We start from the raw sequence: 25,189 nt of genomic DNA, 5'->3' as shown, positions 1-25,189 counted from the left end.
CTGCAGACTCAGACAGAAATATAAGACCCTCTGAGACTGACAAACAGTATTTGTATTTTTGGCTAAAACATAGTAGTTTAAGGCATATTCTTTGGGGAAAAATGAAAATAAATGACGAATGTCCAAACATTAATGTTTGCCTTGAAAATATATCTAGAATCCCAACTAGCACATTTAGAAGCGAGAGATCAAGCTTGGTAAACCACTTACAACCATGCCACATGAGAGAAAGTTGAATGAAAGAAAATACTAATTCAGATGATGTTGTAGATACCAACCCAAAGTCCTTCCAACCACAAAATGCTAGATATGAGACACTCGTCCAAAAATTGTGTAGTCTATGCTTAGAACTGGAAACAATAGTTGGGAATTTTATCTATATTTTCTAAACAGAAATTTTGACATTATCTAATTGTTGCCAAATATTAGCAAAGAAAAAATTACTTAAAAATAAAGCCATCTTCTCAATATTGTTAAATTGAGTGGGAATGGATTCTGATATAAAAAGTAAATGTGACCCAATGTTGATAAGAGTTTTGGTGGATGGATATCTTCATTTACAGTTGGTGAAAGATGAAATTGAGAAATATTTTGGTAATACATCCCCAAATCTTGAATATCAGTAAACTTTCAGACTTTTTTCTATGAATTTTAAGCTGTATGTGTATGTGCTAGGGGGAGCTGACATGCAAGAAGATTTAGAGATAAGGTGTTGATAAACCATTTTTCATCAAAGGTTAGAGTAATATAGGTTTTCTAAAATAGACAGCCATCTAAATAATGATATAGTTATTTGAACTTGAATAACTTCAGTCCTTCTGAGCCTATTTTGTATTTGCAAAATGAGTAAAATATAAGTAGTTGAAATTCATATAATGATGATTGTATGCAGTCACTGCTCTAAGTGTGCTACATTTATTAGCTCAGTTGCTACTCACAAAACTCTAAGGTGAGTGCTTTTATTATCTGAAGTGTCTACAAAATGAGTGACTTGTCTATACTGACACAGCCAGTAAGTGGCATAACCAGGTTCTTAACCCAAATTACTGTCTCTGTCTCCTGTCTGTTTCATAACTTTCCCTATGTACCTCACAGAACTGGAAGAGTCATATGACATAGAAATATAGACTGCCAAACATTTGGTAAATGCTCGATAATATTTCCCATTAAAAATAGAGCTAATAAAAACTAGTTGAACTCGGTCAAGTTTAAAGAGATAGATCAGTGGCAATGCAACTGCAAATGCGATTTGAGTAAACTGGAAAATTCTTCCAGGAAATGTGTAATTTAAACAGATAGGCAAATAGCCCCAGTAAAGCACTTGTGGACAGATTTGGAATTGTCTTAGAGTTTCTGTAAAGGCTTGTAATATAGAACTTTTGAGGACTAGAAAGCAAGAACAGAAATTCCTAGAGTACCAGGAGTAAACAATTGTCAGAAATACCACAGGTAGTTGAAAAGTGTTGCATTGCTGAGACAGAAGGGCTCGAATCTGGACCACCTACCGTTGTCTATGAAAAGTGGAACAGCAGTCAGGAGGCTGTCCACTGGGTGGGAAAGCAGGACACTAATAATTAATTCAAGGCACAAGAAGTTCCAGGGCAGACCTGGGAAATCAGGTATCAAAGACTGGCTCCTGCCCTGGAACTTCTTGTGCCTTGAGTTAATTATTAGTGTCCTCCATTTCTGCCCAGTGGGTAGCTTGAGTTACAAGCTGGAATCAAAATAGGTGGGAGAAATTTCAACAGTCTCAGGTATGGGGCAGAATAGGCAATGGCAACCCACTCCAGTACTCTTGCCTGGCAAATCCCATGGATGGAGGAGCCTGGTAGGCTGCAGTCCATGGGCTTGCTAGGAGTCAGACACGACTGAGTGACTTCACTTTCACTTTTCACTTTCATGCATTGAAGAAGGAAATGGAAACCCACTCCAGTGTCCTTCCCTGGAGAATCCCAGGGATGGGGGAGCCTGGTGGGCTTCCATCTATGGGGTCGCACAGAGTTGGACACGACTGAAGTGACTTAGCAGCAGCAGCAGCAGCAGATATGGGGATGATACCCCTCTGATGACAGAAAGACAAGAGGAACTAAAGAGCTTCTTGATGAGGGTGAAGGAGGAGAGTGAAAGATCGGGCTTAAAACTAAATGTTAAAAAACTAAGATCATGGCATCTGGCCCCATTGCTTCATGACAAATAGAAGGGTAGAATGTGGAAGTAGTGACAGATTTTGTCTTCTTGAGCCATGAAATTAAAAGATGCTTACTCCTTGGAAGGAAAGTTATGACCAACCTAGATAGCATATTCAAAAGCAGAGACATTACTTTGCAAACAAAGGTCCATCTAGTCAAGGCTATGGTTTTTCCAGTGGTCATGTATGGATGTGAGAGTTGGACTGTGAAGAAAACTGAGTGCCGAAGAATTGATGCTTTTGAACTGTGGTGTTGGAGAAGACTCTTGAGAGTCCCTTGGACTGCAAAGAGACCCAGCCAGTCCATTCTAAAGGAGATCAGCCCTGGGTGTTCATTGGAATGACTGATGCTGAAGCTGAAACTCCAATATTTTGGCCATATGATGCGAAGAGTTGACTCATTAGAAAAGACTCTGATGCTGGGAGGGACTGGGGGCAGGAGGAGAAGGGGATGACAGAGGATGAGATGGCTGGATGGCATCACTGACTCGATGGACGTGAGTCTGAGTGAACTTCGGGAGTTGGTGATGGACAGGGAGGCTTGGTGTGCTCAATTCATGGGGTCGCAAAGAGTTGGACACAACTGAGTAACTGAACTGAACTGAACTGGGCTCTAAAATCACTGCAGATGGTGACTGTAGCCATGAAATCAGAAGCCTCTTGGCAGGAAACTATGACAAACCTAGACAGTGCATTGAAAATCAGAGACATTGCTGACAAAGGTCCATATTGTCAAAGCAAGTGAGAGGTGTGAAAGCCATATAGTTAAGGGGTACAGTTGTGAGAGCTGCACTGTAAAGAAGGTGGAGCACTGAAAAATTGATGCCTTTGAACATGGTGCTGGAGAAGACTTCTGAGAGTCACTTGGATGGCAAAGAGATCAATCCAATCAATCTTAAGGTAAATCAACCCTGAATACTCATTGCAAGGAATGATGCTGAAGTTGAAACTCCAGTATTTTGGTCACCTGATGTGAAGATCTGACTCATTGGAAAACTCCTTGATGCTGGGAAAGATTGAGGGCAGAAGTAGAGGAGCATGTTCAAGGATGAGATGGCTGGATGGCATTACTGGTTTAATGGACATGAAGTTGGGCAAACTTCGGGAGATGGTGATAGACTGTGAGGCCTGGCATGCTGCAGTCCATGCAGTCATTGCCAAGGCATTCTACTACTTTTTTTTGTTTGTTTTTGACTATGCCACGAGGCTTGTGGGATCTTAGTTCCCTGATCAGGAATCAAACCCAAGTCCATAGCAATGAAAACCTGCATTGTAACCACTAGACTACCAGGACACTCCCTACCAAGTCATTCTTGATTGAGGGTTTGCTAATTTGAATTCTGAAGTCGTTGTAATTAACACTTGACCAACATTAAATTGTTCAACTTGTATCTAATAGGAACTTCTCAAATTATTTATGTGTTATGTTTCTTGGGTGTGCTCAAACAAAAGCATTGTACATATACATAGATTTCACTGTGGGTAATTAATATGTTCTTCGAACTTACCATTGTCACAGGGGAAGGATGGGGGAAGGGATAGTTAGGGAGTTGGGGGTGGACATGTACACATTGCTATATCATTGCTATATTTAAAATGTGTAACTAATAAGATCCTACTTTATAGCATGGGAATTCTGCTCAATGTTATGTGGGAGCCTGGATGGGAGGGGAGTTTGGGGGAGAATGGATACATGTATATGTATGGCTGAGTCTCTTTGCTGCTCATCTGAAACTATCATAACATTGTTAATTGGCTATACTGTAATACAAAATAAAAAGTTAAAAAAGTATGTATATATACATCTTCTTTAGTAATTCATCCAGTTCCACCATTAACCTAGCTTTATTCATGCTAAAATGTACCATTATATTTTGTATATGTTAATATATATATATTCAGTTTGCTATATTTTATTTATTTTAAAAATATTTATTTACTTATTTGGCTGCACCAGCTCTTAGCGGCACACACTTCCTTGCAGCACGTGGGATCTCTAGTTGCAGCATGCAAACTCACAGTCGTGGATGTGGGATCTAATTCCTTGACTAGGGACCAAGCCTGCACGTCCTGCAGTGGGAGCGTGGAGTCTTAGCCACTGGACCAGCAGGGAAGTCCTTATTTTGCTGTATTTTAAATTTAAACACATTTTGAATGCATGCTTGTTAATAAAGAAAATGCGGAGACTTCTTCAGGTTTTGTACCTGAAAATCCCTCTCCAGTGCCACCCATGTACTGGGTACCCAAAATTCAGTTCTGACTCACACATACTCTCTGGGACAAGTTTACATACTCATGCTTTAATATTTTTATTTTAAAATATTTACTTAATAATATACTTTCTATTAAAAGTGATATAGGCACTTTTCTCTCAATAGAAAATTTCAAGTCAACAAGACTTAAATGAGTTATCTCATATGTCATTAACAAATTGCCAGTAACTCCCAAATATATTAGTTTTGCTTCTAACTTCAATTATAAAAAAATCAGCATTTTTACTTTTTAAACTTGCTTTATGTCATCCTATTCTTTCACGGCTCATATTCCTGATATAAACACATGGTAATATATCCTATATGTTCTGAGTCAGATCTGAACACCATGTATTATGACTATACTCACTCATAATGTGTGCTCAGTCATGTCCAGCTCTTTGTATCTCTTTGCACTGTAGTCCATCAGGCTCATTTGTCCAGGCGAGAATACTGGAGTGGGTAGCGATTTCCTTTTCCATGGGATCTTCCCGACCCAGGGATCAACCCTGCATCTCCTGCATCCTCCACATTGCAGATGGGTTCTTTACCTGCTGAGCCATCAGAGAAGCCTTATTATACCTAAACCATTCATTTTTTGTGTAACATAGATTTCTTGAATTATATCAACAAGCCAACTTAGAGACTTTTAAATAAAAAAATGAAAATGGGTGGCAGAGTTTCAGGGTCCATTGTTTTTCTCCAGGAAAAGTTATATTCATAAATGTGCATTAATTTTACTACTATTTCTGACCATATTTCTTCCCCTAAAGATGAAAAAACAATTGCTTTTGGAGAGCATTCTCTCTTCTTCTGTTTTTCACAATCACTTACTGTTGCTTCACAGCCACTCAGTAAAATCATTACCACTGCTTTTTATGTTTAACTTACCTCACTTCCAACCCAAAGGTATCTCCTTTTAATAACTGCTAATTTCCTGTTGATCAAGGTCCTTTATAATTAGTTTATATGGGTATTTGCTAGCTTGCTTCAGTAGGCCTTCTAGTCTGTGATGTAGTCATTGCTTTGGTATCTATGCTGGGTTGCAAAATAACCCTGACTGCCCACCAAGCTTTCAGTTGCCAAATGATATCCTGATGGCATGGTTTGCATGCCAACTCCAACATATGGTGATAGATGCCTGAGACTTTATTTATTTATTTCATGTCAAGTGGATTGTTTGAAGGTTTTCAGGGGTATGTTTTTTATTGGGGTCTATATTGCTTCAAGTCTAATGTAGAATTTTTTACTTCAAAAAACTTTGCTATTAAATTAAATTAACTTTGAATTAAAGAGCCTCTTGATGAAGATGAAAGAAGAGAGTGAAAAATCTGGCTTAAATTTCAACATTCAAAAAAACCAAGTTCATGGTATCCAGTCCCATCACTTCATGAAAATAGATGGGGAAAAAATGGAAACAGTGACAGACTTTATTTTCTTGGGCTCCAAAATCACTGCAGATGGTGACTGCAGACTTGAAATTAAAAGACACTTGCTTCTTGGAAGAAAAGCTTTGACAAAGCTAGACAGCATCTTAAAAGCAGAGACATTACTTTGCCAGCAAAGATCTGTCTAGTCAAAGCTATGTTTTTTTCACTAGTCATGTATGGATGTAAGAGTTGAACTGTGAAGAAAGCTGAGTGCCAAAGAACTGATATATTCAAACTGTGGTGTTGGAGAAGACTCTTGAGAGTACCTTGGACTACAAGGAGATCCAAAAGTCCATCCTAAAGGAAATCAGTCCTGAATATTCATCAGAATGACTGATGCTAAAGCTGAACCTCCAATACTTTGGCCACCTGGTGCAAAGAACTGACTCAGTGGAAAAGAGCCTGATGCTGGGAAAGATTGAAGGCAGGAGGAGAAGAAGATGACAGAGGATGAGATGGTTGGATGGCATCACTGACTCAATGGACATGAGCTTGAGTAAACTCCAGGAGTTGGTGATGGACAGGGAGGCCTAGGCAGTGTGCTGCAGTCCATGGGGTCACAAAGAGTCAGACATGACTGAGCAAATGAACTGAACTGAGTGACCATCATTTACCCTATTAATAATTTTTAAGTTTTCTTTTCTTTTAAAAATTTTCTTTACCTTTTGGCTTCTTTCACCTATTTTCCCCAACTCCCACCCTCAATTCTGGCAACCACTATGTGTCCTATCTATGAGTTTTTTTTTTTTTTTTTTTAATACTACAAATAAAAGAGAAAATACAATATTTATGTTTCTCTGTCTGAGTTATTTTATTTAGCATAGTGCTCTTGAAGTCTATTCATTTTGTTGCAAATGGCAAGCTTTCATTCTTTTTTATGGCTAAATAATATCCCGATAAATTTAATATAAACAACATACATTTCATTATTCATCCATACATTGATGGACACTTACACTGTTTCCATATCTTGGTTACTGTAAATAATGCTCTGTTAAATGGGGGAATGTGTGTGTGTGTGCATATCTCTTTTTTGATCTCTCTCTCTTTTTTGATGGGGTTTTCTTTTTTGTTTTGTTTTTTGGATAAGTATCCAGAAATGAGATTGCTGGCTCATATGGTGGTTCTATTTTTAATTTTAGATGAACTTCCCTACTTTTTTTCATAGTGGCTACATCAGTTTTTATTCCCACCAACACTATTCTCTTTATTCTTTCCAATACTTGTTATGTCTTGTCTTTTTGATAATAACCATTCTAACAGGTGTGAAATGATATTTCACTGTGATTTTGGTTGCATTTCCATGATGATTAATGTTGAGCATCTTTTCATGTACTTGTTTGACATCTGTGTGTTTTCTTCAGAAAAAATGCCTCAGATCTCCTGGCCAGTTTTTAATTTGATTGTTTTTTTTTGCTGTTGAGCAAATAATTTCTCCATATATACTTAATATTGGTCCCTTATAAGAAACATGATTTGCAAATACTTCTCCCACTCAGTACGTTGCCTTTTCACTTTGTTTTTTTTTTTTTTAATTTTATTTTATTTTTAAACTTTACATAATTGTATTAGTTTTGCCAAATATCAAAATGAATCTGCCACAGGTATACATGTGTTCCCCATCCTGAACCCTCCTCCCTCCTCCCTCCCCATACCATCCCTCTGGGTCATCCCAGTGCACTAGCCCCAAGCATCCAGTATCGTGCATCGAACCTGGACTGGCAACTCGTTTCTTACATGATATTTTACATGTTTCAATGTCATTCTCCCAAATCTTCCCACCCTCTCCCTCTCCCACAGAGTCCATAAGACTGTTCTATACATCAGTGTCTCTTTTGCTGTCTGTACCTGTCTGTACCTGTCTGTACCTGTACACCTGTACACCAGGTTATTGTTACCATCTTTCTAAATTCCATATATATGCATTAGTATACTGTATTTATGTTTTTCCTTCTGGCTTACTTCACTCTGTATAATAGGCTCCAGTTTCATCCACCTCATTAGAACTGATTCAAATGTATTCTTTTTAATGACTGAGTAATACTCCATTGTGTATATGTACCACTGCTTTCTTATACATTCATCTGCTGATGGACATCTAGGTTGCTTCCATGTCCTGGCTATTATAAACAGTGCTGCGATGAACATTGGGGTACACATGTCTCTTTCCCTTCTGGTTTCCTCAGTGTGTATGCCCAGCAGTGGGATTGCTGGATCATAAGGCAGTTCTATTTCCAGTTTTTTAAGGAGTCTCCACACTGTTCTCCATAATGGCTGTACTAGTTTGCATTCCCACCAACAGTGTAAGAGGGTTCCCTTTTCTCCACACCCTCTCCAGCATTTATTATTTGTAGACTTTTGGATCGCAGCCATTCTGACTGGTGTGAAATGGTACCTCATAGTGGTTTTGATTTGCATTTCTCTGATAATGAGTGATGTTGAGCATCTTTTCATGTGTTTGTTAGCCATCTGTATGTCTTCTTTGGAGAAATGTCTATTTAATTCTTTGGCCCATTATTCAACATAGTTTTGGAAGTTTTGGCCACAGCAATCGGAGCAGAAAAAGAAATAAAAGTAATCCAAGTTGGAAAAGAAGAAGTAAAACTCTCACTATTTGCAGATGACATGATCCTCTACATAGAAAACCCTAAAGATTCCACCAGAAAATTACTAGAAATAATCAATGACTATAGTAAAGTTGCAGGATATAAAATCAACACACAGAAATCCCTTGCATTTCTATACACTAATAATGAGAAAACAGAAAGAGAAATTAAGGAAACAATTCCATTCACCATTGCAACGGAAAGAATAAAATACTTAGGAATATATCTACCTAAAGAAACTAAAGACCTATATATAGAAAACTATAAAACACTAGTGAAAGAAATCAAAGAGGACACTAATAGATGGAGAAATATACCATGTTCATGGATTGGAAGAATCAATATAGTGAAAATGAGTATACTACCCAAAGCAATTTATAGATTCAACGCAATCCCTATCAAGCTACCAACAGTATTCTTCACAGAGCTAGAACAAATAATTTCACAATTTATATGGAAATACAAAAAACCTTGAATAGCCAAAGTGATCTTGAGAAAGAAGAATGGAACTGGAGGAATCAACCTACCTGACTTCAGGCTCTACTACAAAGCCACAGTTATCAAGACAGTATGGTACTGGCACAAAGACAGAAATATAGACCAATGGAATAAAATAGAAAGCCCAGAGATAAATCCATGCACATATGGACACCTTATCTTTGACAAAGGAGGCAAGAATATACAATGGATTAAAGACAATCTCTTTAACAAGTGGTGCTGGGAAAACTGGTCAACCACTTGTAAAAGAATGAAACTAGAACACTTTCTAACACCATACACAAAAATAAACTCAAAATGGATTAAAAATCTAAATGTAAGACCAGAAACTATAAAACTCCTAGAGGAGAACATAGGCAAAACACTCTCTGACATACATCACAGCAGGATCCTCTATGACCCACCTCCCAGAATATTGGAAATAAAATCAAAAATAAACAAATGGGACCTAATTAACCTTAAGAGCTTCTGCACATCAAAGGAAACTATTAGCAAGGTGAAAAGACAGCCTTCAGAATGGGAGAAAATAATAGCAAATGAAGCAACTGACAAACAACTAATCTCAAAAATATACAAGCAACTCCTACAGCTCAACTCCAGAAAAATAAATGACCCAATCAAAAAATGGGCCTTTTCACTTTGTTGTGCAGTTTTTTGTTTCCTGAAGTTCTGTTGCTTTTGCTTTTGGTGTCCTTTTCTAAATCATCACCAAGGTTTATGTCAAGGAACTTACTACCAATGTCTTCTTCTAGAAATTTTATGGTTTCAGGTCTCATGTTCAACCCCTCAATCCATTTTGACAATTTTAATTTTTGTTTGTGGTAAAATATAGTGGCTCATTTGCATTCTTTTGCAGATGACTGTCTTGTTTTCCAAATACCACTTATTGAAGAGACGTGTCTTTTTCCTACTCTGTATTGACTCTTTTGTTTTAAGTTAATTCAAAATATATTCATAGGTATATTTCTTGGCTTTCTATCCTTTTCCATTGATCTCTATGTCTGTTTTTATATCAATATCTTACTGTGTTATTTATTATAGCTTTGTAATATAGTTTGAAACCAGGGCTCATTATGCCTCCAGCTTTGTTATTTTCTCATTAGTGCTTTGGCTACTCAGGGTCTTTTTTGATTATATAAAAATTTTTAGGATAATTGTTCTACTTCTGTGAAAAGTGCCATTGGAATATTGATAGAAATTCCACTGTATTTATAGATTGCCTTTGGTAGTATAGACACTTAGCTACATTAATTCTTATAATCCATTAGCATGAAATGCCTTTCACTTATTTGTGTCTTCTTTAATTTTTTAAATTAATGCTTAACAGTTTTCAATATACAGGTCTTCAATATATGGTGGTGTTTCAGCAGGCTCCTAGATATGTATGTTAAATTTGATGCGTACCTCCTTAGTCAGGTGCTTTAATATAAACAGGGGAGTCTCCTTCACTTTAAGGTTGGGAAGGATTGGCTACCTCTGAGATGGGCCACAGGCCAGGAACGTGTAACTGTACATGAGTTTTAAGAGGCATTTCTTAAATCATTACAGTGTTGTGAGTCTCAGGACACAAAACCTGCTGCTCTACAAAATTAGATGTTTTGGGGGCTCATCTCTCAGGTACAGGTCTTAAAAGTCAAAGTGCCCTATGTGGGATTGGAACCCTTCATTCCACTTGGAAAAGCACCCACTTAATAATTTTCTCTTCCTCACTGTGCTGGGGTCACTCTGCTGAGAAGATAAGATTAGGTTTATGGCAATATTGTGTCCCAACCAGTCCTATCAGTTTCTATGTGGCTTTCTTCTCATTTGTCTGATGTGCAGTCACCACTCGGACAGACTTTGGATTATCTTTTAAGAGGAAATTACTCTATATGTAGCTGCTGACTCGGTGTATCCACTGAAGGAGGTGAGGTCAGTATTTTCTTACATCATTCCCTTGAAATGAAACAGATTATTCCTTGCAAAAACAATAGAATACATATTTTTCTCAAGTGTTCTTTGAACATTTTCCAGGATAGATTCTATATGAGGCCACAAAACAAGTCTTAACAAACATAAATGAAGAAACAAGAGGAAATACAGTAATGATAAGGGAACTTTAACACCCTATTTACATCAGTGGATAGATCATCCAGATAGAAAATTAATAAGGAAACATAGGCCTTGAATGTCACATTAGACTAGATGGACTTAACAGATAAATATGTGCACTTTTTAAACAGTACAAAATGTTTTATTATTAAAATCAAATAGTAGTATTAAGTTAAAAATGATTTGAATGCATGCCTTTATCCACTAACTTCTGAAATTTCACTAAAATGATAGCTTATAAAAAGTATCAATGACAAACATGAAGAATGAAACAGGAAACAATACCAAGGACTTCCCGAAGAAGGATAGTAGGTGGACAAGTAGCCAATTTGAGAAAACTGAAATTTAAGTTGGCATTATTACAAGCTCACTCGAAAGTTAATTTGTTTTGCAAAATGTCATAACTGAAATCAGGCACCTTTGAAAAATAACGATGAAGTTAAGGAGTTTTTTAAAAGCTCTAATTGAGACATTCTTTAAGACATACTTAACTGCCAGATTCTCTCCCATAAAAGTCACTATTGGCTTTTATCCAGGGTGGCAAAGAAATGGGGGTTTACTTTCTGGAAATTTTCAAACAAATTCTAGGAATTACAGGACTCTGTGTGCAGCTGAGGGTGAGGATAGTGTACTAGAATACAAGGACACTAAACACCAAAACTACATCCGCAGGAAGGGAACTGAAAGTCTTCCTTGGGTAACCTCACTATCTTCAGGGAAAAAAGATCACCTTACTTAGACAGACTTTATTTTCTCAGGCTCCAAAATCACCACAGATGGTAAATTGTGGTCATGAAATTAAAAGACATTTGCTCCTTTGAAGAAAAACTATAACAAACCTAGAAAGCATATTAAGAAGCAGAGACATTACTTTGCTGACAAAGGTCCATATAATAAAAGCTATGGTTTTCCAGTAGTCACATATGGATGTGAGACTTGGACCATAAAGAAGGCTGAGCACCAACGAACTGATGCTTTTGAATCGTGGCATTGGAGTAGACACTTGAGAATCCCTTGGAGTGCAAGGAGATCAAACCAGTCAATCCTAAAGGAAATCAATCCTGAATGTCCCATTGGAGGGACTGATGCTGAGGCTGAAGCTCCAATACTTTGGCCATCTAATGCGAAGAGACCCTGAGCTGGGAAAGATTGCAGGCAGGAGGAGAAGGGGATGGCAGAGGATGAGATGGTTGGGTGGCATCACCAATTCAATGGACATGAGTTTGAGCAAGCTCCAGGAGATAGTGAAGGACAGGAAAGTCTGGCGTGCTACAGTTTATGGGGTCTCAAAGAGTAGGACACTACTGAGTCACTGAACAGCAGCAACAGAGAAATCCATAGCACAAAATTCCCAGTCATATTCACAGACTTCCAAAGATATTTTATTGCTATATTATTCATTATGAGCTAACAGCCAAAGATCTGGAGAAGGGAATGGCAATCCACTCCAGTATTCTTGCCTGGAGAATCCCAGGGATGGGGGACCTGGTGGGCTGTCGTCTACGGGGTTGCACAGAGTCGGACACAACTGAAGCGACTTAGCAGCAGTAGCAGGCAAAGATCATGATGTCAGAAATTTGAAAAAAAAATCTTTAACCTGAAAGAGAGAAACCAATATAAACAAAACAACAATGAAAAGGGAGAAATCAGAAATGCAGGGAGATAAAAACTAGAATTCATTATCTTCAGAAAGATAAAAGATAATTGTCCTTTAATGACATAAGAAAATCCTAGTATAAAAATATATTTCAGAGAACAAGAAGGAGATTGTGTAAATTTAAAATATGATAGTAAAAATTAAAGCATCACTAGAAATCTTAGATGATAAAGTTAGGGAACCCTCCCAGAAAGTAAGATAAATGACAAAAACGACTTGAAATGGGAAAGGAAATATAAAGCAAAGGATTAGTCTGAGTGAATGCACATCTTTGTAAGAGAATTTTAAAAGAGACATTAACAATTTCAGGGAAAAATTATAAATACATAACTAAAGATAAATTCCTGAAGCTGAAGAATGCTTCTCTCAATAAAAGAGTTTTAAAATAACTGAACAAAGGATGAGAAAAGATTTTTCCAAGGTACACCATCTTGAAATTTCAAAAAATTAAGGACCAAAAAAAAAAAAAAAAATTAAGGAAAGGAAAGCTTCCAGAATGAAATGCAAAGCATAGTCAAACAACAGAAATGAGTGAGAAGAGAAATCAAAATTGAGTTGCAGTTCTCAACCACAAAGTCTCTGTTATACAGTCAGGAAATTATTTCCAATCTGGACATCCATAAACAACCACATCATCAACCAAAACATGAGAGTAGAACTTCTGCTCACAGTTATGAGAGAGTACATTATATCAGAATAATCCTCCTACTAAGAACTAGCAGAAAAATGGACTAAGGTACTTTTTAAAAGTCTGTGTGAAGGCTATCAGTGTGGTTAGGATCTGAAAATTTGATATCTTGGTGGAAAAGTCAAAGAGGGATGCCTGACATTTCATTCTATTCCCTTCTGATACATTTCCTAAATCTGAAGCAGTGCCCCGAGAGGCTGGATCACTAAGTGACCCTGCCATCCAAGTGCCCATAGTGAGCTGCATATTATCTAATCCACTGAACCATAAAATGAGATATGCACAGCAGCACTCCATTACTAAATGCAAATGGTCAGTGAAGCTGGACAGGCCTAGGCAAAGAATAAGAGGATATGTTGAGGAGTGAAAGGGGTAGACAGATGGGTGTCGTCTACTTGCCCTTCCAGATCCTCTTTCCAAATTTTCAACTTTTCCTTTTATTGGAAATGGTCTATCTCTCAGTTGGCTTTGGCCAATCAGAGGCAGCAGCAGCAAATCAGAGGAGAGATGAGGACTTCGGGTTGATGTTCCTCTAGTTCTCTGCTTGTTGGCCTGCTTGTTGACAAAGACTGCTTCTCTTCTGTAGGTCACCCTGCTGGCTGGAGACCCTCTCCTGCAGCTACTAATGAAACAGTTCAATCCCCAGCTGCCAGAATCCGTTCTCTTTGACCTTCAGACTTAGGATGGTTAAGCATCTCACTGTTTCTAGCAAAATGGTACTTTCCTATTCTTACTAACTTCCCTTCATCCATTTCTTACCCTTGAAAACAGTTCCTTTATTAAAAATTTCTTCAGTTACCTCATTTCACAGTGCCATCTGTTTCCTGTCAAGACCCTGCTTGATATAATTTCTAATTTAAAATGCAAACTTTATCATAGTATTTAATTATCATATATATGAGTCTATTCCTGGACTCCGTTCTCTTCATGATGTGCTTAAGTGTTCTTGCACCAACAACACATTATTTTAATTAATCTAGCATTATAGTATAGTTTTACATCTGATAGGGCAAACAGTTTTTAAACATTTTGGTTTCAGGATGTCCTTTCAGTTTTAAAAATTGTTGAGTCCAAAGAGCTTTCGTTTATGAGAGACAAATTACCAAAATTTTCCCATACTAGAATTAAAATGAAGATCTTTAAAACTGTTTTATAATTCATATAATGATAATGTAAACCTATTACATGTTAACATAACCTATTTTATAGAAAAATATATTTCCCCACAAATTAATAAGAAGCATTTTATTGCTTGAAATTGCTTCAAATATTTTTAATGTATGGTAACAGAAAAGGTTTGTATTACCACATCTGCATTTACATACAGTTGGTTGTAGCATGGCATCACTGACTCGATGGACGTGAGTTTGAGCAAGCTCTGGGAGTTGGTGATGGACAGGGAAGCCTGGCAGGCTGCAGTCCGTGGGGTCGCAAAGAGTCGAACATGACTGAGCAACTGAACTGAACTGATTGTAGCATGCTGTTTTCCTTGAACTGCATGAAACACATTTCACATACACATAGGTAGTTAGAAAAGGAAGGAATATTTTAATAATCTTTTCAGTCAATTGTGGATATTATTCTTTGATTATATACAGAAGTTTGACAAAGTAGTTTCTTAGAGGTTATTTTTAATGTGGAATCTGAAATCACATCAATGAACTTAAATTTAAAATTCATTGGTCTATCTCTTACTTGGAATGGATCTTAGATTCAAGTATGATTTTGTAACATCATGTATTTGTCATTTAGAAAATATTGACTTGCTAAGGTATGCAGAATCTTCCAAATGTTGAGATAATTTATTAGACAATGTCAAAAAGAATCACATTAATCAATATCACTAAAGATGTCATCAAAAAAATTCTCCATTATTGGGAAGCTCGCAAGCTCATGGTGGCAGATACAAGTTCCTCAAAATTTTAATTTTCACTTGAAAGTGCGTGTCTTATCATTGACAACAAACGATGACAACTGTTTTTCTTGATGTGCCAGGCTTAATTTATTTTTCTGAAAACACCTGCCAAATATTCCAAGTTTGAGTGGTCAGAGTTTGTCTGTTACTCTTGGAAGTAAAAATGGTGGATAGTTCAGTCTGCAATTCAAGCAGTCTCACAAATCCTGTTTCTCAAGAGCATTATTGTACTTCAACATGCAATAGAGGGGCTTTAGTTGTATTTTATATTTTTTATACAGAATATTAAAAATATGTGTTCTCAAAGGTCAAGATTTAATAATACTAACAGCATATACTTCTTTACCAAGAACATTCTAATAAAAAGGAGCTAAAACTAGCTCCTTTTTTCCCACTGTCTTTGTGTGGTGTTGATAACATAACTTCTAATACAATTTTGTCCTGTCTTTTTTATAGCTTATTTTTATTTTTGTTAATTTTTATTGGTGTATAGCTGCTTTACAATGCTGTATTAGTTTCTACTGTACAACAAAGAGACTTAGCTATATGTATACATATAGTGAAGTGAAGTGAAAGTCACTCAGCCGTGCCCAACTCTTTGTGACCCCATGGACTATACAGTCCATGGAATTCTCTAGGCCAGAATACTGGAGTGGGTAGCCTTTCCCTTCTCCAGAGGATCTTCCCAACCCAGGGACCGAACCCAGGTCTCCCGCATTGCAGGCAGATTCATATCACCTCTTTTTTTGGATTCCCTTCCCAGTTAGGTCACCACAGAGTACTGAGTAGAGTTCCCTGAGCAATATAATTGGTTTTCATTAGTTATTTATACATGGTATAAGTAGTGTATGTATGTAAATCCCAATTTGTTCTCTTATGTCTGTGTATCTGTTTTGCAAATAAGATTACCCATACCATTTTTCTAGATTCCACATATATATGTTAATATACAATAGTTCTTTTTCTCTTTCAGACTTACTTCACCCTGTGTAACAGTCTCTAAGTCCATCCATGTCTCTACAAATGACCCCATTTTTTTTCCTTTTTATGGCTTAGTAATATTCCACTGTATATGTATTATACCACATCTTCTTTATCCATTCCTCTGTTGATGGATATTTAGGTTAATTCTATGTCCTAGAGATTCTAAATAGTGCTGCAATGAACACTGTAGTGCATGTGTCTTTTTAAATTAAGATTATCTCTGGGCATATGCCCAGAAATGGGATTGCTGGTCATATGGCTAGTTCTATTTTTAGTTTTTTAAGGAACATGTATGCTGTTCTCCATAGCGGCAAAGGAAATCATTGTTTATGTCTTGTTTAAACCAAAGACAACCCTCAGAGTGGGAGAAAATACTTGCAATTTGGCAACTGACAAATGGTTAATCTCCAAAATATACAAACAGCTTATATATCTCAATATAAAAAAAGCAATCAAATCAAAAAATGGGCAGAAGACTTAAATAGACATTTCTCCAAAGAAGACATACAGATGGCCAACACACACACGAAAAGATGCTTAACATCACTAATTATCAGAGAAGTGTAAATCAAAACTACAATGAAATATCAGTTCACACAAGTTGGAATGGCCATCATTAAAAAGTCTGTAAACAACACATGCTGAAGAGGATATGGAGGAAAGGAAGATCTTCTATGCTGTTGTTTAGTCACTAAGTCATGTCTGATTCTTCTGCGACCCCATGAGCTATAGCCTGCCAGACTCCTCTGTCCATAGGATTTCCCAGGCAAGAATACTAGAGTGGGTGGCCATTTCCTTCTCCAGGAAGTCTTCCTGACCCAGGGATTGAACAGGAGGATTGGCATTGTCAAGAGCATTCTTTAGCACTGAGCCACCTTGGAAGCCCTGTGCTCTGTTGGTAGGAATACAAATTGCCTCCCTGTCTTGATTTGCACAAAGCTGCCAGCAGTTTACCCACCACTGTTTCCACACCATCAGTAGAAATAGGAACACACACAAAAAATAGTAAATTACATCTGAGTACTGTGATGAAAAGATCTTTGACTTTGTGGGCCCCTAAAAAAGATTTTAGGAAACCCCAGAGTCTATAGACCATAATTTGAGAATGATTTTGGTAGGATACCTATTCTGTGCTATACCAGAGGTAGTTGTAGCATAATGTTCGAACCTGGGGTCTTAAAGTGAGACTGTTTTGGAACCAAATTTGACTTGACTACTTATTTTGGACCATTTGACCACTCCCACTCTTTGAGTTACAATAACTCTCACTCCCTCAAATGCATGTGTAATGCATGCAGATGCACAGTAAATTTGCATTAATCAATGAATAAGAAGAAAAAAGATGCTATGTCTGTGTAGTTAATTATAGAGAAACAGGGTGCCGTTATCTTAAGGCCAAGAAAAATATACTTCCTTATATGAAGGTTTTTTTTTTATTTCTTTCCTCAACTTCAAGATATAATCATATTCATCATTTGAAAATTACTATTTTCAAAGTATTTTGAATATATTCCTATTTAAATAATTTTGTTTTATTTTGTTTGGATTCATAAAGTTTCTTTATTCCACATGTTTAGTTCCTTGAAATGAGGAAAGGTATTATTATTATTTGTTTACTTCCTTTTCTTTTTGTTTGTTTGTTTTACTTATTCTGTTTCCAAATGCAGCCCAAACTCTGACAAAAGGTGGGCATTCAGTCAATGGTAATAGAAATAATAATTGAATGGTGAAATTGAAATTGATCCTGAAATTTTTTTTAAATTCATTTTATACATATTCTTCTTAGAATTATGCTAGGAAAGAAATTTCTTTGTTTCTTAAAGGCAAATTTAATTTGGTGATGAAATTATAAAGGCAACTGTCTCCTGAGTGCAGAACACCAACAATACATGTTTAAGTATCTAAAAGAAGGTTATTCTTTGTTATTATTTTTATCATATTTTTATACTTTTGCCAAAAAATTAATTAGACAATTGAGGACAGAGGCATGGCATCTTCCTGGAGAAAGATGGTCAAATATTCAGTGAGGAAATGTACTCATTTTTTCTAGTTCTTATTTTCCATAAGAATAAAAAACTTATTTTCTCAAACAACATATAAGACAAAGGTAAGAACTGGAAATTCTACTCTAAGATCAAAGAATAAGAAATGTTCTATGTTCTATTTTGATTCACCCTTTAGTGTCAGTGGCGTCACAATAATACCAGCAACAATGATCCAAAAAAGAGAAAACATAGATGTTTAAGGGCCTATGTGAAAGTTACAGGCAGTAATCCTCAGTGGAAGTGGACTTAGAGAGAGCCATACTCATTATTTTTGCAGTAAAGACGCACAGGGTGACTGTGTTGTAGGGTTTTTATTCTTCTTTCTCTTTCTTTTCTTTTAGGATTAAAATATTTATAATCTTCAAGGGCGGACTCATATCTAAATAAATAAGAAGGTAAATAAATGGCCGCCTTTCTCTTGTAGCACATGATGAGTCCAACTGGGAAATGCCTCTCCTCGGTCAGCTGCTCTGTTCTTTGGGAAAAGCTGCAGAACATACCTCTGCTCTTATAATTTTTGTAAGGCCAATCTCTTTTCAGGTAAGGCCAATGTCTACTGATATTCATTCTCCCAATTTAGAAAAAGTCATTTAAAAACTCTAGTGATTTAAAGGACATATTTCTTTCTCTTCTCTCCCTTTTTTTTTTTTTTTTTGCATGCCCACGTCACTGAATTTACAGAATTCAAGTCAACATATAATAACTCACATAATAACTTCTCCAGTCTCTGTCCTCCACATGTTCTTGAAATCTCATTCAACCAGAAAACAGGTTCATACTTCAATCATACAAATATGTTTTGCCTTTTTTAAATGAAGGTGAGCTCCGAATTCTGGATGAAGGGTTAAAGCATGAAGTGTAAGCATGAGTCAAACTTTTCAAAAATGAGAAATAGAGGAGTTTTAGAGGTTGTTCAATTCAATTCCCTCAATTCAAAGATGAGGAAACTTTCTTCGGGAGGTAAACGGCAAATAACTATGATTATGGTCTGTATACTGGGAGTTCAAGGTTGTGTTAAACACTGTGCACCCATTATCTTCTCTAATTTCTTCACCTTTGTTACCAGAGGGGGCACCCCTTCCAGGGCCTCAGAATGGGCTCTTGTCTAACACTTGGAACTGAAGTGTCTGAGGAGACATGTGCTGACTCAGTGAAAGACATTACTGGCCAGGCAGAGAGCAGCAGGGTCAGGGAACCCAGGAGAAGTACTTTGTCACATGTTCACAGTCTCAGGTTTTAGGATAGTGGGATTCATTTCCAGGTTGTCTCTGGCCTGTCATCTTGCCTGTTCCTGTATTTGGTATGACCGTGGTCCTTCCTGGCGGTACACACATCTCTCAGCCAAGGTGGATTCTAGCATGAGGGCCTCTTGGAGGTTGGCAAGACATATTATGGGCTTGCACCTCCTCCCTCCTTTTGGCCCCTCCCAAATTCGGTCAGTTGGTTTTCAGCAGCAGCACCATGCTCCTTATGTGGACCTCCTGTTGTGAGACAACTTGTGAGGATGCAAGCGGTCATTATTGTACCTGAACAAAGCGGGTGGTTTCAGTCAATGCTTCCCTAACACCTTTAACAATCTCTGTCTTATGGAAGTGGAATCTAAGTTTCAAACAGGCTAAATAATTCACCTATATCGGATCTAGCAAGACAGAGTCAAGGTGAGAATTTGAATCCAAGTTTTTCTGCTTGACATTCTAACTCAAGTCAAAGCTCCAAGGGCTTGTGCTGAGAAACTTCAGAAGGAGAAGGTCATAGCTCAGTGGAGATAGTGTCTTTAAGGTTATCACTTGGTTGCTGGGAAGTGGTAGATTTATGATGTCAGCCAGTGAGGTGATAATTGAATTTTTAGCTCAACTCAGAATGACTTGGAGAATGTGATTTATTTTTCAGTACCTACAGGAATTTTAAGATTCTATATTGAGCAGCAACCCTAGCAATTCTAACATGGCATAAACTGTGTGGGTTGGGGGAAATGTTGCTAAGGCATCTCCCACCTTAACAATAATATTGGTGACGTACTCCACAGATGTATAGCCTCTGTCACAATTAGCTATATGATTTGGGGGTGTCATTTTCCCTTAATATTACTTTTCTCGTCTGGAATTTGGTGACAGTAAGAACTACTTAACAACTCAATGGTATTGTTGTGAGGATTTAGCAGAATAATGTATACCAAAGGAAATTTTTAAATGTGGTACAAATTTAAATATTGTTGTGCTAAAATTCACCAGAGTTTTGTTAAGCAGGTTAGACTAATGAAGTCAGCTCATGCAGAAACCTGTAGTAGGTGCTGTAGACTAGCACATTAACCTCATAGTATGCGTAGGAATCACCTTGGGAGCCTGTTAAAATGCAGATTAAATTTAATTAATCTGGGGTGGGGCTTAAAAATCCCCATCTCTACAACACTGCCAGAGTAAGCCAGTGCTGCTGGTCTACAGACACGTTCGAACAGCCAGATTCTAGATCACAACATTTCAGTTAATGTAGATTATGGAGTTTGAAAATTTTGCCTGAAGTACCAGATATGTTTAAATAAAATTCTAAAAGGATCATCTCAGTGAAAACTGCAATTATTTAGAAAAAATATACTTTTATTTAACTCCCTGATTTTAAAAAGCCTTTTTCTTTGTATTGGGATACTGTTGTTGTTCAGTTGCTCAGCTGTGTCCAAATCTTTGAACCCCATGGGCTGCAGCACGCCAGGCTTCCCTTTTCTTCACCATCTTCCAGAGCTTGCTCAAACTCATGTCCATTGAGTCAGTGATTCCATCCAACCATCTCATCCTCTGTTGCCCCTTCTTTTCCTGCCCTCAATCTTTCCCAACATCAGGGTCTTTTTCAATGAGTCAGTTCTTCACATCAGGTGGCCATAGTGTTGGAGCTTCAGCTTCAGCATCAGTCCTTCCAATGAATATTCAGGGTTGATTTCCTTTAGGATTGACTGGTTTGATCTCCTTGCAGTCCAAGGAACTCTCAAGAGTCTTCTCCAATGCCACAGTTAGAAAGCATCAATTCTTCAGCACTCAGCCTTCTTTATGGTCCAATTCTCATATCCATACATGACTATTGGGAAAACGACAGCTTTGACTATACAGACCTTTGTTGGCAAATAATGTCTCTACTTTTTAATATGCTGTCTAGGTTGGTCATAGCTTTTCTTCTAAGGAGCAAGCATCTTTTAATTTCATGGCTGCAGTCACTGTCTGAAGTGATTCAGGACCCCAAGAAAATAAAGTCTGTCACTGTTTCCACTGTTTCCCCATCTATTTGCCATGAAATGATGGAACAGATGCCATGATCTTCATTTTTGAATGTTGAGTTTTTAAGCCAGCTTTTTCACTTTCCTCTTTCACTTTCATCAAGAGGCTCTTTAGTTCCTCTTACTTTCTGTCTTAAGGGTGGTGTCATCTGTGTATCTGAGGTTATTGATATTTCTCCAGGCAATCTTGACTCCATCTTGTGCTTCATCCAGCCTGGTATTTTGCATGATGTACTCTGCGTGTAAGTTAAATAAGCAGAGTGACAATATAAGCTTTAATGTATTCGGATACAGCTGATTACCAATTCTATGATAGTTTCAGGTGAACAGTGCATTTCAGCCATGCATGTATCCATTCTCCCCCAAATTCCCCTCCCATCCAGGCTGTCACATAACGTTGAGCAGAGTTCCATGTGCTATACAACAGTCTCTTATTGATTATCCATTTTAAATATAGAAGTGTGTAACTTCTTCATTTTTGTATGAGAGGACAATGGACACACACACACACACACACACATACTCACACACACAAAGGTGAAATTCCATTCTGCATGCCTTCCTCATCTCTGACCCCAACTAGCTGGTGGAAAAGGCCAGGTCTCCTGGCCTAAGTATGCTGCTCACAATATCCTTTACACATCTGTGTCTAATCACCATGGACCCCATTGATGCATTTCTCAACTTTATGCAAAACTGAGAAGGCAGTAGGGGGGTGGTGACACTTGAAGGTCTGTAAAGTTTCTAAGAAGTGTACCATCTGTCTTTAGATAGAAACTGAAAACCCCAGCTCCTAATTTCCAGTCTAAACTTCATGAAGCATCAATCACACAGCTCTGTCTTTCAGTGATATTACACTCCAGTTCAATTTGACAAGTTCTTACTAGATAGGACAAGCTGCTTCTTTCAAATAATTCTTCAAACAAGACCTCTGCCTGCAATGTCAGTCACTTCAGTCGTGTCCAACTCTTTGAAACCTTTTGGACTGTAGCCCATCAGGCTTCTCTGTCCATGGGATTCTCCAGGCAAGAATACTGAAGTGAGTTGCTATGACCTCCTCTAGGGAATCTTCCTGACCCAGGGATTGAATGCATGTCTCCTGCATTGGCAGACAGTTTCTTTACCCACTGAGCCACCTAGGAAGTCCTGGTTTTATACCTCTATCTGCACACAATTCTGAAATATCCCCAAAATATAGAGAAGTTAAAACCATGATATACCAAATACATTTATTTTCATTTTCCCAAATTAACAACTATTAACATTGTGACATCTTTGCTTTTAGAGTTCTTACTTCATTCATTCTTCTTTATTGGCTATATGATCCATGCTAGATACTGTCTGGGATACCTGGGATAATGTGAGAAAGATGAACAAGATCTCTTCTCATGAACCTGCACCAAAGTGGGGGAAATGGAAATATAAAATAAACATGAAAAACAAAGGGAAAATATCAGAGTATTTCTTGCTATACAGAGAATTCAAGCAGCGACATGAGAGAGAGAGAGACTGGTGAGGTCAAAGATGACCTCACTGAAGGACTAATATTTAAATAAAGTTTAGATGTAAGTTCAAGGGTGTGGAGATACAGCAAAAGAAGCATTCTGAGCAAAGGTGACCACTCTAACAAAGCCTTTAGAGGGAAGCAAGGCTGCTGTGTTTAAAATAGAGAAAGAAAGCCGGAATGTGTTACAGCAGACAATGCAGGATGGTAGGGTAAAGGTCTGCCTGGAGAATCCCAGGGATCGGAGAGCCTGGTGGGCTGCCGTCTATGGGGTCACACAGAGTCGGACACGACTGAAGTGACTTAGCAGCAGCAGCAGCAGCAGCGAAAAGGTCAAAGAGCTGGGCAAGGGCCAGTTGCTTTATGATGAAGAGTTTGGTTTTTATTTTATATGAAGTCAGAAGCCATTGGAGGCTTTTAAGTAAGGGCATAACATAATTTGATTTATCACTAAACATGATTACTCAGCTTGCTTTGTGTATAGAATTAATAATTGGAAGCTTAAGCAAATAAGGGGCTATGGAACAATTCAGGCAAGACATGACAGTAGTTTGCAGAACAGGAAACAGATTTGAAATATGTTTGCATGTAGAATAGATGGAACTTGTTTATGGATTAGATTTTAGGAATAAGGGAAGGCAACATGTGAATGTTGATTTCTTTTATTGGGAGAGAAAATACTGGGCAAGAAGCTGGTCTAGAGGAGCAAATCAAGGATTTGGTTCTGTCCATGTTAACTCTGCAATACCTATTGGATGGATAAAACTGTCCTCTGGAGTTCTAGAAAGAAATCAAAGCTAGAGATCTGAGAGTCATTTAAAACCTTGGAACTCACATCTGAGGCAGCCATCTCCTGGAGAGAACATGTTGACAGAGAAGTAGGTCCCAGGACGTAATTCTAGGCAGACTAGCATTTTGGAAGCCAGAGAAAGAGGAGCCGACAAAGAAACTTCACGCTTGTGGCCCACAAAGTGGAAAGGGTGTGTATGACTTAGGAGTGTGAAGAAAAACAGAACTAATAGTTAAGACTATTACGTAACTGTGTGTGTGAGAGAGAAAATAGAGAGACTGTGGAGATGTGGAGGTGGGCAGTTCCAAAGCCAGCAGGCTGAAGACCCATGGAAAGAGATGATATTCCAGCTTGAGTCTGAAGGTGATCTGTTGGCACAGTTTCCTCCTTCTTAGGAGAACCTGTTTTTTTTTTTTTTTTCCTTAATGTCGTCAACTAATTGGATAAGATTCACCTGGCTTATGAAGACTGACGTGCTTTACTCAAAATCTTCTGATTTAAATATTAATCTCCAATTTACTGATTTATATATTAATCTCAAATCTACTGATTTAAATATTAATCTCATTTAAAAATACCTTTGCAGCAACATCTAGACTTGTCTTACCAAATACATATCAGGGCACCATGACCTACCCAAGCTGACATATAAAATTAACCATCACAGGATGTTACCATGGAAACCCAGAAAAGAATATGTCAAAGGAGAAGAGAGTAGCCCAATACATTGACTACTGCCAAGAAGTTAAGTAGTATAAAAGATCTCACTTTTAGGATTTGATATCTAGGAGGCTATTATTGTCCAAGAACAGTATCTGTGTAATAGGTACAGAAGCCCAATTGGAGTATGTTGAGAAGAAAAAATACGCCTAGAACATTTTTTCTTTTTCTCTCAATCTTTGAGAAATAATGAAAGCTAAAGACACTTTTTAACATATCCTATTCCCCTCTCTCCTCTCTGTTTATGGAATATCTTGACTAAAGTAGAGAAAGCTTGAATCCTGAAGATTATTTGGGTAGATTCTGAATCTCTTTTGCTGATGACATACCAAATGAAAATAAGTTACAATTGTCTATTTTAAATCTTGGAAAATTCTTCAAGAGATGGGAATACCAGACCACCTGATCTGCCTCTTGAGAAATTTGTATGCAGGTCAGGAAGCAACAGTTAGAACTGCACATGGAAGAACAGACTGGTTCCAAATAGGAAAAGGAGTTCGTCAAGGCTGCATATTGTCACCCTGCTTATTTAACTTCTATGCAGAGTACATCATGAGAA

At 37.5% G+C, this 25,189-nt stretch overlaps 1 pseudogene; it reads right to left on the bottom strand.

Moving 5' to 3' along the window:
- Positions 1-25,189, bottom strand: part of LOC139177708 (large ribosomal subunit protein uL30-like) — a 49,752-nt pseudogene that overhangs the window by 4,285 nt on the left and 20,278 nt on the right.

Source organism: Bos indicus, chromosome 19, assembly GCF_029378745.1.
Source record: "Bos indicus isolate NIAB-ARS_2022 breed Sahiwal x Tharparkar chromosome 19, NIAB-ARS_B.indTharparkar_mat_pri_1.0, whole genome shotgun sequence".
Taxonomy (NCBI): Eukaryota; Metazoa; Chordata; class Mammalia; order Artiodactyla; family Bovidae; genus Bos; species Bos indicus.
Note: the sequence above shows the minus strand (reverse complement) of the source record. Positions and strands in the feature narration are given on the sequence as shown.